Below are 19462 nucleotides of genomic sequence, written 5' to 3'. Positions count from 1 at the left end.
GGAGAGAATTTAAAGAATGAAACTTAATTTAATAGAATTCAAAGTTGAAATGCAATTTCTCAAAAAGAAAAAAAAAAGTCTTTCCTAAGTCTAAAGATCTAGGCACTGATGGCTACATGGCTGTGATTGTAACATGGGTATAAAAACACCAAATACATCCACATGCAGTGATTTTTCTCAGGGAAGGTCAAAAACACTTGTAAACCTTTAAGTTATTGGGCCGATTTAATAAGCCATCTACTTAAAATAATAATAAATATTGAACATAAAACACAAAATAAAAGCACACATTTTAAGTAAAAAGGCTACTTTTATCTTAATATGCAGTGTACCTTAGTCTTAAACAAAAGTATAAGGCGGCTTTAAAATTCATGTAATTTTAACAGCTATGGTACTTTTGTCACAATTGAATGTTTTCTTTAAGCTCATGACATCCCATTATGTCTACATGTATTGATAATTACATAAATCTATAGTTACACTTTTCTATTAAACATAGTAAATGCATATTGCAACCTGAAAAAAAAATTGTTGGCTCTCAATTAACAAAAAAATGAGGATTTTATAAATGTGTAGAGGAAAATATAGAAGATTAAAAGGGCCAAAGAAAATAGCTATATGGTTGATTATATTGAATGATATTCACTCATCACATGGAATGCACAAGTAAATGATCTTGAGATCCCTTCTAGGTAGTCAAGTTAATAGCTAACCAATATAGTTTGCAAATTCTTCAAAATTTTATTTTACTAAGGTTGGTAGGAATTATTTTCATTTAAATAACATGTAAAAGCTACAGTACAAAAATAAAACTAAACTACTAAAGTAAGCTTGATAAAATTTTATGTAAAAATGTATGAGGCTACATAAAATAAACACAACAGAATAAAACTCCATTTCATTTTACTACTCTATGAAAGAGAGAAAACTGATCAATGTAACTTGCAGTACCCATCTGGTCTTATTCTTTTTGTGTTCTTTTAAATGAAAGCCTGTAGGTATTAAGTATGGAATAATGTAAGTAATATTACTTAATTTCTTCCAAAGCATATTCAAAACTAAACTGAGGAATATATCATCTACTGGATATTTTATACACAAAAACTTCTCTATATGAGAGACATAATGATTAAGCTGAGTAATTTTTAAAAATTTTTTCTGGGGTGCCTGGGTGACTCACTCGGTTATGCAACCGAGTTCAGCTCAGGTCATGATCTTATGGTTTGTGGGTTTGAGCCCCATGTTGGGGTCTGTGCTGACAGCTCGGAGCCTGGAGCCTGCTTCAGATTCTGTGTCTCCCTCTCTCTCTCTGCCCCTCCCCCACTCATGCTCTCTGTCTCAGAAATAAACATTAAAAAAAATTTTTTTTAATTTAATGTTTATTTTTGAGAGAGAGAGGGAGGGAGGGAGGGGCAAAGAGAGAGGGAGACACAGGATCTGAAGCAGACCCCAAGTTCTGAGTTGTCAACCAGAGCCAATGCAGGGCTCAAACTCACAAACCGCAAGATGATGACCTGAGCCCAAGTCAGATGCTTAACCAAATGAGCCACCCAGGTGCCCAAGCAGAGTAATTTTTTTTTTTTTTTAGTTTTTTTATACGTTTATTTATTTTTGAGAGACAGAGGGAGACAGAGCATGAGCCGGGGAGGGGCAGAGAGAAAGGGAAACACAGAATCCGAAGCAGGCTCCAGGCTGTGAGCTGTCAGCACAGAGCCTGACGCCGGGCTCTAACTCATGGACCATGAGATCATGACCTGAGCCAAAGTCAGATACTTAACCGAGTGAGCCACCTAGGCGCACCAGCAAGCAGAGTAATTCCTAATAAGTAAATGTACAACTACTACAAAATTTTTGACTTGACTATTTTTGGCAAAAAAGTAAATCAGTGACCAAGAATGATTTTGAAACTGATTACTTTGCCATTGTAACATAATGCAAATAAAAATTAGTGAGCCACAATTTTAGCCACCTATGATTTATCAAGAAATCCAACTCAATTGGATATATAACATATTATAAAAATACTTTTATCTGACCTGTCTCTCATTTCCATATCCCATTGCCAAAACCGAATCCATCAGTTATCACTTCAAGTTCTTCAAGAAGTAGACACCAACAAGAGATAAGACTATGTTATGGCTTGAACTGTGTCTCCAAATTCATATGTTGAAATCCTAACTCCTAGATCCCGAGAATGTGACTTTATTTGAAGATAGAGTCTTAACTAGTCAATTAAGTTAAAGTCATTTAGAATGGGCCCTAATCCAGTGTGACTATTGTCAAAAAAAAAAAAAAAGAAAAGAAAAGAAAGAAAGAAAGAAAGAAAGAAAGAAAGAAAGAAAGAAAAAGAAAAAGAGAACAAAGAAGATGAAATTTGGAGATAGACTTCCAAGTGAAGATGAAGAGTCAAGGAGAGAAATCTGGAACAACCTTCCATATATTAATCTGCTCAGGCTGCCATAATGAAATACCATAAAATTAATTGCTTAAACAATGGAAATTTATTTGTTACTATTTTAGAGTCATCAAGGTATGAGCAAGGTAGGTTTCATTCTGAGGCTTCTTCTCTTGGCTTGTGGGCAGCTTCTATTTCACTGTGTGCCCACATGATCTCTTCTTTGTGTGTACAGGGAGAGAGCTCTTGTATCTCTTCCTTTTCTTATAAGATGCACCTGCCCTATTGGATGAGGGCACTGTCCTTACGACCTCATTTTACTTTTATCCCATCTTCAAATACAGTCACATATGAATTTGGGGGGTAAATAAACATTCAGTTCAGAATATTCCCTCATAGCCTTCAGAAGGATCCAAGTCTGTTAATTAATAGACTAGAGGAGATTTATTAGGGGGAAGGCCTCTGAAGGACAGATGGAGAGAATAGGAGATCCTACAAAGGCTAATGCAGGCCTTAGACCTGTGCAAGAGAGTGGAAAAGAAGCATAATTGGTTAGGAAGAGCAGTAGACAATAATGCAATTATGAGAAAGCTTTGACCAGGGCAATGGGATGTCCTCACACAAAGGCTGCCCATTAGAGGAGGGAGTCCTCTGTTAATCAGGATGGCCAGATTTAGCCAGAGTCAGTCACTGGCTGGAAAAGGCCTAAGAATTATGGTTCTGGCATGGATGCAATGATGGATCCAAAGCTGTGGCAGCTGGAAGTTGTTGGTCAACTATGCTTCCTACAGCAGGGTCTCTTAAAGGGAAGTCTATTCAGTGTGGCTTCATGGCTGTCACAATCACAAAGTCCTATTGATTGTACTTCCTGAGAATTACTGAAATCCACTTACGGTCTTCACCACTGCTATCACCAATTGCCTTGACTATTAATATAGTTTAATAACCATAGCACTATCTATCTGGCCACCCACTAACCTTCCCTCCATTTTCTAAAATCTCCAACAATTTCCTTTAGCTTAGCAGTGATGATTGTGTAATACGGCCTATAAAGTCCAACACAGCATGGCTCCTAACTTACCTTGCTAGCCTCACCTTGCTGTTTACTCTACATTCTGCTTCACCTTCTGCACCCCATCCACAAAGCCTTCTAACTCATTCCCATATAATGGCCATACGTGCTCTGTCATTGGCCTCATACTCTTCCCCACACACCACACTGTTGCTGAGTTAATGCCTATTCATGTTTCAGCTCCAGCTCAGTTATCACTTCCTTAGAGAAGTCTTCCTTAATCTACCTAACTAGGTCATACATAAACATCTAGTACTGGCTTCCATAGCACCCCTGGTACATGTCCTTTGAAGTATTTATTCATGATATACTTGTATACTCTTTTGTGTAAACTATTTGTGTTCCCTACTAGATTTAATTTCAGGGGAGCAGGAAGTAAATTTGTTTTTGCTCACCGTGATAACCACAGCACACAGGGAATGGCATAAAGCAGATGCCTACTATCCGTCAAACTAAAATATATGGATTCACATATATATTGCATTTTCTATGTGTACCAACAAAACCTATAATTTTATATGTTAATCATCACCTCTGGGGTAAGAGAAGCCTGAAAAGAACATCATCTCCAAAATTATACCAAAACCTATAGGAGTTAGCCAATTGTTAAATCAGAACACACATAACAGCCTTCTGGCTCGGGGGGGGGGGGGGGGGGAGGACTAGAATAATTAAACATATCAAACATGCACTCACTCTAGGACTTCTTAGATACTCATTTAGGATGTTTTAAGTTGAGCCCGGGTGATTCTCATACGCTATCCAAACAAGAACCACTAGTATTCAGCTTGCAACCTGTACTGAGTAGTTTCATTTTCATCTTTTGGGTATGTAAAATTACCATGTTGTAATGTGTAGTTATACTTCATTTAGATTCTAAATAATTGAAGTTTATCCATTCAAAGCCAAACTGACTTTTTCCTTATTTTCTTTTAAATTCTCAGCATTCTACATGGAGATATATCCAACGCTAACAATATCTCTACCCTATTATACAGGATAAAATGAGCTAATTCTACTATTTTAGATGTCTCAATATTATTATGATTATTCAATTTTTCTGTAAAACAATAATGCTCTCAGGAGCAATTGACCCCATGTTGAAGTTCTCAGACTATGGTGCTTTTTAAAAATTCTTTTGGCTTCCTTTCATAATTATAATTGGGTCCTCTCTACTGGCCTATCAGCTACCAAGCTCTGTCACTATCATGACCTTGACCAAGTGCAGCACTAAATAGAAGATTCCCTCAACAAAGTATCCTGCCATTCTTTATCTCCAGTAAAATGTTCACTGCTAACACCTAAAAGTTAAAAAAGATCAAATGCATGTTCATCTATGTTGAGGATACTGCACTATTTTCTCTGATAGATCTCTTCTCACCCAGCTCCCTGTAATTTAGCACATACAATCAGTTCCTGTGTTTAAACTTGTCTCCTATTTTGTTATAATGGTAGATAGCCCCAGGTGAAGTAAATCCTAAATAAGTATCATATAGCTTAGCTAGGACATGTCATGTAGTAAGTGCATAGCACATAGCTCCCTTGTTCATTTCTTGCCTTGGTCTTTACATGGATATCCTAGTGTTCTTTTCCTGGCACTAAAACTTGGGATGTGAGGCTTGATAAATTCTTCTGACCTCCACTTCTAAGAATTCAGCATGGAATTATTCCCCAACTAACTTTAAAGTACTATTTACAACTCAGCATTTCCAAAGTTCATCCTATTTCACCTCCCACTCTAAGACCAACCCCTCTAGTGGGTTTCTCTTACAATCTCCTCAGCTCCCCCTTGTCTCTAATAATCTTGCCAGTCCTAACGTCTTGCTGATCAGAGGTATTTTAGGAGGTCAAATACTACATGTATAAAGAATGGTGTGAAGAGGTATCAAAAAACAGAGTAAAAACCCCAAAATATATTACAATTACAACTCTAGACATACAAAATCACTAATAAGGTTAACATTTACCCGGTCTGCTCATATGACAGGCAGTGAGCTACGCAGCTTACAAGAATTACCTGATATAATCCTCACAACAATCCTATAAGTACCTTCATTTCATACATAGAAAAGCAGGGCTTGGAAAAAATTAAACTTGAGATAGTAAATGGTAGAGCTAGGATTCAAACACAGGCAATTTGGCTCCTGAGTCTGGGATCTTAAAACATTAAGCAAGACTGTCTTCCTAATGAATCAAAGTAATTTTAAACAAGGTCACAAAATCAGTTACCAAAACAGTCTTCTGATCCCTAATATAATTATTTCACACTATACCAAAATGAACATATTATTTTAGTGAACTGCATTTTCTGGTTCATCCTTTTGCAGTAAAACTAATAACCCAGTAGCTACTTGCATTAACAAGTACATTTATGTTTTGGTAAGGCCATCTCTTAGTTCTGATCACAGAAACAGAATCTGCTTTTTGTTTATCCAAAAGGAAACCCTACTTTGCTTTAACAGAATCATGATTTTGTTTACAGAGCAATTGGGCCCAGCCCTAAGAGATACATAATGATCATAATAATTGGTGTAAACCTATCATGGAAATATAATTTTCCTTTTGCCAGTCATTGTTTAGGGCTGAGCAGATAAAGCAGTTCAGACAAATGAGATAGAAGGGGATGACTCTAGCAGTGTGGTTTCTGGGAAAGGCCCCCTTCTTTTTTGTGTTTGAAACACTACTGTGTGAGAACAGAATGCTTAAAGCTGAGGTAGCCATCTTATGAAGAGACAAGGATGGAAAAACCCAGAATTCTTGATGCTATCACAAAATCACAGAACCATGTCTGAGCCTTGTTCATATTCATGACAAGCAAATAACGCCACCACCAAAATATGTCCTTATTTTAAAGTCACTTTTAACTGGCATTTTATTACCTACAGGTAAAAACCTCCTAACTGATCAGGGCACCTAGCATCTTAGCTTCTCTGAGATGGGCTGACAATCTTCCATAACTCAGATGTGTATTTCCTTCTGATGTTATTCTTTTTTAAGAATCTTTTAGGCAGGTTCTATTACCAATCCCTACCTTCTGAATATATTACTCACCTTTTTTTCTTAGCAGAGTTCGATAAAAAATCAGTGCCACATAATAAGCCCACTAAAACTTTTCACTTTCATTCTACCCTTGTTTTTCCAGTAATTCAGTAGTCTCAGCTCCATCTAGATCATCCAAACCTTTTCAGTTTTTTCTCTCTTCAGAGACTGAGCAGCCCAAATTCATGAACACAACAGTTCTTAAATTGGACTCCTCAGAGTGCTAGGTTTCAGTGGAAGTATAGCCAGTCTCTACCACTAAAAAAGATGGAGCTCTAATATTAGAACAAGGCCTGCTATCATGAGACCTGTCATGTCTGCTGTCCCTATCCTAAGAAAAATTACTTTGCCTACAAGCTTTTTTGAACGAGTAACAACAGTTAATGGTATATTCTACTGTGCAAAAGTCCCCTACTCTCAGCCATAACTAAAACCATCCTGGGATAGATACTTTTTTTCAAGGGCTATCAGTCAATCTCTAGAAGGGATTGTGGCCCATGATGTGGCCTAGCCCATAAAGATAAGCCAATCAGAATACTCTTTAGGGAGTCAATGTAGAAGAAAACACATGCAACTATGGGCAAAAATGAACATGAGGCAATTTGAAGCTGCGATGGAGATTAACTCTTTCTCAAGAGTTAGTATAGTTTAAAAAAAAAAAAAAAGAGGATAATTTTCCAGTGGGGATCAATGTGCATCCACTATAATGTATCCTATGGGTAAGAAAACATAGGGAAATAGTACAGACTAAGCTAACTGCAAAAGCGTTATTTAATTGTTTATTATTTTCAGTATCATTAAGAATTTGTTTTCCTGTTCTGTAAAATACAAATTCATCCCAATGAAAAAGTGATCAATCAATCACTTCAAAAACTGCTGTGCAATATAGAAGGAACACCAAAAATAGAATTCAAACTCTGGATTCTGCAGGAACTTGGATACTTTGCAGCTCAATGACCTTTGATATATCACTTTATATGGCAGACAATACTAGGGCTCACCAAATCTGGAACACACACACACAGTCTCTCTCACTTTGTCACTTCCCAGCTCATCATTCAGTTAGGCTACTTTCCAGGCAGAGGCAATCAAAGCCCCTGGGCATTCTTTAGTCTCTTTTACCAAGGTCTGACACTGTAGCGGGCTTAGGTTGAAAGGGCAAAACCCTAAGATCAAAGTCAGCCAAACTGCTGAGTTGCTATGCAGAGGACAACTGTCCTGGAGGAGAGCCCAGGCCTGCAGCTGCATTTTCATAAGGGAGAAATAAACTTTTATTGCATTAAGTCATTGGAACTGAGACTGTTTATTATCTCAGCATAAGCTATGGTACCCTGATTAAAATATTCAGACTCTCAAATGCATTCCAATATCTGTAAAATCATCTACATAAGAGGTGAGGATAAAGTAACATAATGTTGATTTTAAAAAAAACTTTATAGTGGTGTCTGGGTGGCTCAGTCGGTTAAGAATCCAGCTCTTGATTTCAGCTCAAGTCATGATCCCATGGTTCATGAGATGGAGCCCCATGTGGGGCTTTGCATTGACAGCATGAAGCCTGCTTGGGATTCTCTCTCTCCCCCCTTTCTGCCCCTTCCCACAGCTCATATGTGCTCGTGCACTCTCTCAAATTAAAAAAAAAAAAAAATTAAAAAAATTTCTATGGAAGTTCTGCATAAACATACATGAACTAATATGAACTATATGTCTAATATGCCTAATGAAAAGAAAAAGGATATAATTGATAACATAGGATTATAATTATTCAAAATATAGTATTGCTAACATGAATTGATATTTACAGGCTTGAGTATAAAAGAGGAGTAGGAGCCTACATGGAATAGTACACATGTACACATTTGTATGTATGTACGTTAGCCAGTACAAAAGTTTATTTTTCACCTTTTGTCTTATTACGGAGAAAATCAGTGAATAAATAAAATTATAATATAAACTAGAGACAAGCCACAGTGCATTTTTACTTTAGAAAAACATAACACGGTTTGGCCACCTCAAAGGAATAACATTATCTCTTAAGTAGACTCAGTATCTTCATGTTATTCTGAGAATTGCCAAGTCTATGCCTATTTATTGGTATAGAAAAAAAAAATAATATGAAAGAAATTAACAGTAAATATCTCTGGAAAATAACTAGGAAAAACCTAAATGATTTATTTTAAAATATTTTATTTATTTTGAGAGAGAGAGGAACACAAGCAGGGGAGGGGTAGAGAGAGTAGGAGAGAGAGAGAGAGAGAGACAGAGAGAGAGAGAATCCCAAGCAGGCTCCACGCTGCCAGTACAGAGCCGAACATGGGACTCAAATTCACGAACCATGAGATCGTGACCTGAGCCAAAATCAAGAGTCAGTCATTTAACTGACTGAGCCACCCAGGCGCCCTGGAAAAACCTAAATGATTTCTTAGGAAAATGATTTTAATTACTATAAGATTCCAAATTTATGATTGAGGTATTTTTCATGCTATGTTTTACATCATACTGAGCAATGCAACTTATCAAGACATACCTTGCAACCCAACTTTAACTTTTTATTGTCTTTCTCATATTTGAGAAAAGACAAATTAAAGTAAATTAAAAACATACATTTGACAGTATCAAAAATAAAGTTAAAGGCAAATGCTGTAATATAGAAGATAAATACCAACAAGGGCAATGGACAAAACAACTCAAACTCTGAAGAGAAGGAAAAGCAGAGGTTGTATTCTAGATATTCAGCTATTTAACAACTGCAAGACGTAGAATCAACTAATCAAGACAGACAATGGCTGTAACAATTGGTCCAAATATACTGGAGGAGTATACTGGAATATACCATCTGAATATTAGCACTAAAGTTTCATAATTCTATTTGTTGATTATTTTATTTTCAGAAAAATTCCATCGTAACTAACAAGATGCTTCTCAATTCAGTTTCTCCTGTTTGTCCCAAATCCAAACTTTCTTAGTTACCAGAAAAGGCATCTCCCAGTTACACTTATACAACTCATCCTGATTACTGCATTTATCTTAGACATATGTAATGAATATTATCTTGAATAAATATATACAAATATTTATGTATTTTAAAGGGCCCCAATTGACTTTTCTGCACAGCCACAGATGCTGAGTCCACAGCTCTTCAAGTACAGAAAATATGTGAAGTGGGGCACCTGGGTGGCTGAGTCAGTTAAGCATCTGACTTTGGCTCAGGTCATGATCTTACAGTTTGTGAGTTCGAGCCCTGTGTTGGGTTCTGTGTTGACAGCTCAGAGTCTGGAGCCTGCTTCGGATTCCGTGTCTCCTTCTCTCTCTGCCACTCCCCCACTCATGCTCTGTCTCTCTTTGTCTCTCAAAAACAAATAAACATTTAAAAAAATTAAAAGAATAAAATCAGCTAGGAGACACTGTTTATGAATCAAAAACTAAGCTTTAGCCAGATACCAAAAATGTCAGTACCATGATGCTGGACTCCCAGCACCAAGAATTGTGAGAAATAAATGTCTGTTGTTTATAAGCCACATGGTCTGTAGTACCTTTGTGATAGCACCCTGAATGAGCTAAGACAACAAAGGGGTCTGGCACCACAAAGGGTTTTTGATACAGTTGATGTTTTATTTCCATCTTAAAAGAAATGTTAGATAAAACAAAGAATGCATGCAATCTCTTTGTTTGAAAAATACATTTCCATAAAAATATGGCCCATTTGAGACTAGAACACAAGATATACATGGAAAATGATGAAAAAAAGATTGGGGAGGACCTTACATGCTAAGCTAAGGAATATGAACCTTATCCCATCAGATGCCATAGAATAACAATGCCCAACAGAACTTTCTGCAATGATGGAAATATCCTATACTGTGCAGTCCAATATGGTAGCCAATACACTCATGTGATTATTGATCTGTGAAATGTGGCTACTGCATCTAACAAATAGAATTTAATTCTAATATACTCAAGTTTTTAAAGCCACATGTAGTTGGCTACCATATTGCACAGCCATAAAGCACAAATTACAAGCACTACACTTTTATATTATATAAGTTTATTATATATTATATAATATAATATATTATATTATATATTAATTATAAGGATCTACACTTCAAAAGGAATGCTAGCTGTTTAGAATGTAGGTTGAAAGACAGATATACTTGGGAGTGAAGAGACAAGTTAGAATAGTACCACCAGTAGTCAAATGATATGAGCCTAAAGGAACGTGATATTAGTGAAGCTGGCCAAGTGGTAATGTAGTCAAGAGCTATTTAGAAAATGAAACTCTATGAGTGGATGTAGAAGGTAAACAAAAGGGAGACTTGGCATGGCTCAGGTTTCTAGTTCAAGAAACTATGTATATGGTGATACCATTTACCTTTAGAGAACAGTGAGGGAAAAGTTTGGGGACAAAAATGATGGTTACAAGTTTCAACTTTATGAGTTTGAATCATACATCCAGTAAAAGTTGGGTGGTTATACATGATGGAAACTCAGAGGCAGTTAATAACTTAGAGGTGGTATTTAAAGAAGTGAATTTTTGATGGATCACTCAGAACACATGGGCAGTCAAACTGCAGAGTTAAGGAAAGGACCTAGAAAATTCCCAAATATAAAAGAGGTGAAAGTCATTCTCTTCCACAAACATTTAATAAAGTCTTTGTCTTCCAGGAACTGGGTGGGGTCTTCAGGGAATAAATATGAATAAGATATGGACTGTTCTTCAGATTAGAGGTGTAAAAGAATTCTAAGAGCAGGAAGAAGAGTCCTTGGAGAAATAAGTTCATGGATAACATAGACAACAAATATTGAAAGAGTTAAGAAAATCAGAAGATGAAGTAAGAGATAAAATATTGAGTGCTACAGGAAAGACAGGAAAAGTGTCCATGAACTGATGTGAAAAGGTTATTAATTATCCCCTGCAAGGGCACTTTTAGAATGGTAGAAGTAAAACCAGACTTCAACAACCAGAGGAGGAAATGAAAGGTGTGAAAATAGGGACATTTCAATGGAGGTTATGTCTCCCTTCTCACCCACGCTATTCCTACACATTGGTTTTATTCAGATTCTTTCTCTCCATGATTTCTGAAGGACCTTCCTTACCTTTAACTTCAATATTTCTTTTTCTACTAGCTCTTTTCGTATTACTAATATCTAAATATATTTCAACACTACATTCTTAAATGAATACTCCTCTCTCTCTTCTATTCAATACTTCTCCCTGACAGCATAGCCGAGATTGTTAAGAGTGACCAAAACATATCCCAGGAGAAAAGGCCGACTGAAAAGTAGATTCAGTTATAGGGAAAGTTTTTAGATCATTCATGTTGATTAGGAATAACAAGCCTTCTATTCAAATTTAATATTTTTTGCTGTATTAAGTGACTGTCCAAATAGTTTTGTCTATGGGAATGAGATTTCCAAGCAGCCCCACCAATTAGCTTGATCTCTTGCAACATATTCCTAAAAGTTCAATGTGTTATCACAAAAAGCATCTACTTTACCCTAGATGTTAAGCTCCTTGAGAAACAATATCATCTTACTTATCCTTTAAGATCCAATGCCCAGAACAGTTTATGAAGTGACATAATAGTCACTCAAACTTAATCATGAAATGATTTGACTGGAATTAAACGTGGCCCATACAATAACTTGTCCAACCACGTCTTCGCATAGTCACATACATCACTATTTTACAAATACTCCCCAACCACTGTGCCACATATGAAAATGGTTTACTGATGTGCCAAAACAAAAATACCCTCAGCCCTTGGGTTGCTATCAGGGTTCAAGGTGGACAGAGATCAGAGTAAATAGTCTCAAGCATTTACCCCACATGGATATTAATTTCTAAGTACGGCATGACATGGAAAAGGTTGGGAAGCATTGCCCTGGCCCAGATACCCCCAACAAATTAACCTCATTGCTTTTGCCTCCCAGAACTGCATACCTGATGAACACTGCCTAAATACAGAAAATCCTGTTATCACATGTAAAAAACAAAAACAGAGGAAAGAAATAGTTTTAAAATCATTCCCTAAAGCCAAGATTATTACAGGTGAAAACAGAAAAGACAAGTGGAAGAGATCAGAAAAGAGTAATGAAAGAAGAAAAATAATAGTTATCGCTATTAAAATTCATTAAGCAGTTATCATGCCCCAGGAACTGTGCTAAGTGTTTTGTAGAGATTCTTCACACAATCCTTTCTGGTAAATACTATCATTTTCTCTATTTTGCAACACCTAAGCTAAACCTTAGGGTTGCCATTTAACTCACCCAAGGATATACACCAAGTGTATTCTCATAAAAAGCTACTATAAGAATTCAGGGAATCTGACTTCCCATCAGGCTACACTGAAATGGGATCATGATAGCATAATGGAACAGAAGTCAGGAGAGGAAAAATTACTCAAGAACTAAATGATAACCAATACAGCCAAACTGTTCAGAATAAAGACTCTCCTTGTAGAATAAAGAACACTTGGGGAGCGCTGGGTGGTTCAGTCAGTTGGGGGTCCGACTTTGGCTTAGGTCATGATCTCACCGTTCAGTTCGTGAGTTCAAATCCCTTGTCGGGTTCTGTGCTGACAGCTCAGAGCCTGGAGCCTGTTTCATATTCTGTCTCTGTCTCTGTCTCTGTCTCTCTCTCTGCTCCTCCCCTGCTCATGCTCTGTGTATCTCTCTCTCAAAAAGTTAATAAACATTAAAAAAAATAAGAAAAAAAAGAATACTTAGTAATTTGAAGGTAGTGACTTTACAGACTGGTGGTAAAATTGCAATATACTTTTTGAGCCAGGCATGAGAACTGGCACTTTAAACTGACGGATTAGGGGCGCCTGGGTGGTTCAGTTGGTTAAGCATCTGACTTCTGCTCGGGTCATGATCTTGCAGCTCGTGAATTTGAGCCCTGCATTGGGCTCTGTGCTGACAGCTCAGAGCCTGGAGCCTGCTTCAGATTCTGTATCTCCCTCTCTCTGCCCCACCCCCACTCACACTCTGTCTCTCTCTCAAAAATAAATAACTGTTAAAAAAAATTTAAACCGCTGGATTAAAAAACATCTAGCAAGATGGGTATGAATAATTTATATTCCTCCTTGAAACCTAGAGCAAAGATGGATCAGGGAGGTAAACATCTGTTGTTTTTGGTGACTGCATCCTTTTCCTGTTTGCACTCATATTCCTTTATTGGTAGTATCTCTACCATAATAGTCTGGTGAGATATTAGGCTTGCTACCATCTCTGCTAAAAGATAGGCCAAATTTTTTTCTCCATCCAAGGAATTCAATCCCTGAGCTGAGGGACAAAAAAAGTGAAAACCACTGCATATCTATACAGTAGGGTGGAAAGAAACTTCTGTTTTGGGTTCTTATCTCCTAAGCTGCTTTTAGTTCCTACCTATTACCAAAACCTGATTCTTTAGTTACTCTTTGACTTTTTGAGATATAAATAAATAAATAAATAAATAAATAAATAAATAATAAATCCCTTCTAGTTTAAGTTAGCCAGGGCTGTTTCATGAAACCATGTTTTATGGTTACTATTTCAACCAAAATAGTAAGTGATACAAGCAGTAACCTAATTCTTTAATATTAGAAGGAAGCAGGAAAGGAAAAGTATATATAAGGAGATAGATGAGAGATGTCATTTCTTTATTTCTTCGAGGGAGGGAGGGATGTTATTTCTTTTGAGAAACCTAATGACTATTTTCCCTAACTAAATATTTATTTTCTTAGTCTAGTCAAACCTATTCCATTTATTAAATATCTGGGTGCAAATACTATGCTTAGTCCTGGATGAAAAATAAGTAAATTGCCTCTGCTCTCATAGAGTTTCTCTAAGTTCTCCATCAATTTCATTTCTCAATGATCCTGGACATAGGAGATTGGTATATCACTGATAAATAATCACCTTGACATTTTGGCATTTGATCTCAAAGCCAAATTAACATTTTACAGTATTTTAAGTGTACGGCTAAACATTTTGGGAAGGTTAAGTTTCATCTGTGCAAAGAATATCAATTCTTTAAGAATGTATACTTGTTAAATATATTCCCAAGCTCTGAGTCTTTGTATAAAACATTCAATATATACTACCTAGCTGAACAAATGATGCCAAACCAGGACAATTTGTACATGTTGAGAAAATTCCACTTTCCAAGGATGCATAAACACATAGAATGGAGTCCCAAAAAGGCAGAGACTTCTTGCATCTTGAGCCCTGCTAATTCTCACCACAGGGCCCACCACGGACACAATTTAAGTGCTCAAGAGTATTTACCAAATAAATGGCAGTGAGAAAATATATAAATGTTAACTAGTGAAAGTATTCCCTATTTTTGCCTAAAATGAGTGATTCCTATTGATGTCTTATGAGTTTACAAGCTTCTTGTAAGTAACCAGATGGAAAAGATATTACCAATCCCACATCCATAATTCAATAATGAATTGCTCCAGGAGGAATTGAGGTAGAAGTATGTATGATTAGATTAATAGAAGTTGCTGTAAAATAACACTACTCGCAGACTGTGTCTAGCAAATCAAGAAAACCTTTGGAGGAGGGACGGGAAGCAGGGAATTGAGGTAGGATATTAAATTATTTGAGGTAGGATATTAAATTATTTAATATAGGATATTAAATTATTTATTAATAATCAATAAATGCCAAGGTTAACTCACTTTTTAAAAATAAAATTTGACTTTTAATATTCACAAAACTCACTATGTTTTAACAGAAAGATACTGTGCATATAATATTCACTTGTTTTTTGTTCGAAAATAAGCTAGCCATCCTTATGTACAGTATCACTTTAAATTGGTTACTTTAAGTAATCACAGGAAGCAGGATAGTAACTAGGCATGTTGGAAAAGTTCAGACAGAGCTAGGTTTCAATGCAGTTTTGCCATGGCCCAACCATGTGTCCTTGGACAAATTGTTTAAAATAATGTTAAAAAATAAAATAAAATAAAATAATTATTAAATTAAAATAAAATTAAATTAAAAAAATAATGTTTCAGTTAGAAAGTAAAGTTAAAGAAAACTAATTTTGTGTCTTAGCTTATTGGTATAGGAACAATTAAAATTAAATTAATATTGTGTAATTACTAGACACTACGTATTAATAGCACTTGCCTTTTATTACTTTTTCATAGCATCCTGTGTGTTCTTCATTATAACAATTGTTTGATTAGTGTCTCTCTGCTCCTCTAGTCTATAAGTGCCATGGAGGAAGAAATGTCTATTTCGCTCACAACAGATCCCCAGTGCCTAGTTATGAGCAGCTGAATAAATACTGACTGCCTAAATAAAGGCCAGCATACTAAATTTCATGCTCATCTCCACTATATAAAGTACCTTTCTTTCCCCATTTTTAATGAGGAGATGTTACACTGGAAAGGTTATGTGACTTGCTAAAGATCAGAAAGGAAGAAAGGGTCAGGATTGGAATCTAAGCCTTGGTCTCCTAATATACCATATTGAATACAAAATGAAAAAGCATCAATGCCATGGCATGAAAAAAGAAATAATTTCCTGCTTTTAAGGCAAGGACCATTCTTCACAAAGTTATACCAAAATTGCTTATAATAATTGTTTATAATAATCAACCTACATGCTAAAAAATAATGACCCTACAATTTTTTTTCTTGCTTTATAGATTTTACTGTGACAAGAATGTCCTACAGAGAGAAAGGAAATCTAAGTATTAATGGAGATGTTCATTCCTCCTTATTCTATCAATAAGAAGCAAATACCATTAAATTGCTAAATCTTCACCATCTATAACAATATAAAAAAAAATAAGAATGCTCAACCATTAGACAACTACTTATACAAAGCCTATCATATGTTGTACATAATATTTAGCACTTAGGATATAGCAGAAGATAAGACAGATAAGGAGCCTATTATCATAGAAACTGGGTATTTTTAATATTAGGAAGCCTACTCTTTCCTTTGTATACATTTTCCAATTTCTACTGAGATAATCTAATTGTTCTTTGGAATATTTTCAGGTTCCAAGTTAATGTTATTTCTAGTTACATATTCATTGTAACTGAGTTAGATTAAAACAAAACAATTTGGAAATTTCATGGAGTTCAAGTATTTTACAAATAAAATATTCTCCTCATAAATGTTACCACATAAGAGTTAGGGAAATGATTTTCACCCATTCTTTCCCGTGACACAAATAAACTAGCACTGGTGTGCTGTGACAAATACTTTTAAAGTGGGGAGGCAAAATGAGCATTCACCAAATAAATAATTCACCAAAATAAATAATTTCATCCCATAATCTGGAAGCAAATATATGAGTTCTGAACATTGCCCAAACACTGTCAGCAACAATCAAGCTTTGGACATCAGGTAGCCAGCTAATTTTAGGACTTGAACTGAATGAATATATTAGATGCTGGTTAAAGAGCACAGTTTTCGTAAGCTATAGTTCAGAATTTGGCTTTTAACATACACTATGTTAGTGAGTTATCCGATAGAATCATACCGAAAAGTCTGTACTCTTCTGAGCATTATAGAAATGAAGACAGAAAATCAATGGCAATAAACATTATATATAAGATTTATAAAAGCAAATTATAGAAGCAAAATAAAAACATAAGGATCATCCCAAAGTTATCATCAGGCCCATAATTTACAAGTATAAGAAATATAATACTCAGGGTACTCTGGACTTTCATAGGACTATACAGATAGCACTAAATAACAGATAGTGAGAAAAATAATTTCTGCTTCAATCTTTATATCAAAGTCTTCTAATCTTTATATCAAAAACAAAGTCTCAGTTTGGTGGTAATGTCTTTAACACCTCACGAATATTTACTTACTTCCACTTTAACAGAAAGTGGACCTGGATTCACTGGCTTTGTGAACCAATAGTACCCACCTCAGATAATGCGATTTACACCAGTGGTTCTCAAATGTTTTGGTCTTTTACATTGTTAAAAATTATTCAGGATTCCAAAGAATTTATATTTATGTGAACTATGCATATCAATATTTAATGTTAATTAAATGTAAGAAACTTTTAAAATATCATTTAAAATAAATCCATTACATGTTAACTTTTTTATGAAAAATATATTGTCAAAAAGAAAACCAAAAAAGTGAAAAAGTCACACTGACAGACTTTTCCAAATCCCTTCAATGTCTGGCTTAAACAAACAGAACTACATAGAAAAAGATAAACTGCCAGGTTTTCATATTTTCTCCTGCAATCATTTCCAAAGCGTTTGGTTGAAATATATGAAGAAAATTGCTGTTCACATAGATATGAACTTGGAAAAAGGAAGAGCATTTTAATAGCCTTCTTAGATACTAGTGCGTAGTTTGTTTTTTAATACTACACCAAAACTCCACAAGAGGTAAAAACTACTTAGTGCTTCCTCAGCACTTTTCTTGGATGGATCCTTCAAATAGTGAAGCCTTGGCTCTGTAAGTCAACTCTTCAGAGAGGGAGTAACCAACGAAGCCACTTTAATCATCTTATAGATTTTCAGCGTTGTAAGTCTTATTACAGATTTGTTCTAACTCAATCTTATTACATGGAATATTTAAATATTATGATTGATGCCATAAAACAATTTACATCAGTAATAAAAGAATGTATCAAATGAAGGTTATTATCATAATAAATGTCACCAATTGGATATCATTCCTTTTCAACTTTATAAGGCATTAAGTAGAATAATAAGTGGCAATCAATCATCTACTTTTATTCATAACCTGGAATTTACAACATAATGACCTGGTCTACTTAATCAAAAGTCTGATCATATGCCAGACCTAGACATCTTGTTAAAGGGGAAAAAAAAGAGGGAAAAAAATTCAAACAAAGAGTGGAATTTACAATCCTGGATTATCCTTAGACCCCGTGGGACACTAGATAAATCACTTTACTCTCCTGAGTCATCTTTGTCATATTTAAGGGGTTATTTAAGTCATCATTTCTGTTCCAAATCTAATATTTAAAGAACTCCACAATCTAGCATTCTATAGTAAGAATAGGCTCAAAAAACTTATTTTGTAAATTTAAACTTTTGAATGACTTAGAACTATTATTTATAGATGAATTCATTTTAGAAAGGATTTTTCAGAGGGTGAAATATCAAATTTATCCACTTACTAATTCAAAATTTGGTATATTTAAATTCAGATATGTTTAGTTTTGTTAGGTATTAAATAATTGCTCCAATATTAAAAGTGACTATATTTGCCTTTTTTTTTTCCTTTGCCACATAGGAAAGGAAATGTTACCATGCAACTGATAACATTGTGCATTTAAATACTTTGTGCCATGCAAAATGAATGCTGTTTCTGACTAATGGGGTATATGACATAGATTGAAGCATACAAAATTGTTACTTTTCCAGGTCGAAAACAGTGGAATGCAGGAAACTTCATATAGTATAAGCAAATTACTTAAGGGAAGATTAAAGACCAATAACAAGAAAATGCTGGTAAGGAATAACTTTTCTTCTCTTAAATTTTATGAGATAAAATATTCATAAGGTTTTTCTGCACTACTACTATTATTCCAAATAATAATGATTTTCTAGTAAGTAACAGTACCGTACAAAGAACTCTAGGACTCACAGACGCTACTAAATAGGAATCCTGCCCTTAAGAGGTCTGAATTCTGATAGGCAAAATGAAAGTACGCAACAATATATAAAGCAGAAAGACAGAAGTATTACAAGATAGTGTGGTCAAATACAAGATTAGTTCCTAAGAGGAAAGCATGCCCTTTGAACAAGGTAAAGAGATTTGGAGGTGAGGTATTAATTTATAATTTATAAATGAAAGCGAGTAACTATTTGGTTGTTTAACTTCTTATAGTAAATAGGCTTTTAAAGACAACCGTCATGATCTCAGGCAGGCACCCTTGATAATGGGGGCAGGGAGGAGTAACACCAGGTCAAAGAAATCTGCCTTGCTAGGTCACCAGGCAGCCC

At 35.3% G+C, this 19462-nt stretch overlaps 1 protein-coding gene across 2 annotated transcripts in view; it reads right to left on the bottom strand.

Moving 5' to 3' along the window:
* The window catches only part of FAM174A (family with sequence similarity 174 member A), a 37693-nt gene that overhangs the window by 17614 nt on the left and 617 nt on the right, over nt 1–19462 (bottom strand). The gene's annotated exons all lie outside the window — the stretch shown is intronic.

The sequence above is a fragment of the Lynx canadensis genome, chromosome A1 (genome assembly GCF_007474595.2).
Source record: "Lynx canadensis isolate LIC74 chromosome A1, mLynCan4.pri.v2, whole genome shotgun sequence".
In the NCBI taxonomy this organism is placed as follows: domain Eukaryota; kingdom Metazoa; phylum Chordata; class Mammalia; order Carnivora; family Felidae; genus Lynx; species Lynx canadensis.
This window is presented reverse-complemented; position numbering and strand designations above follow the sequence as displayed.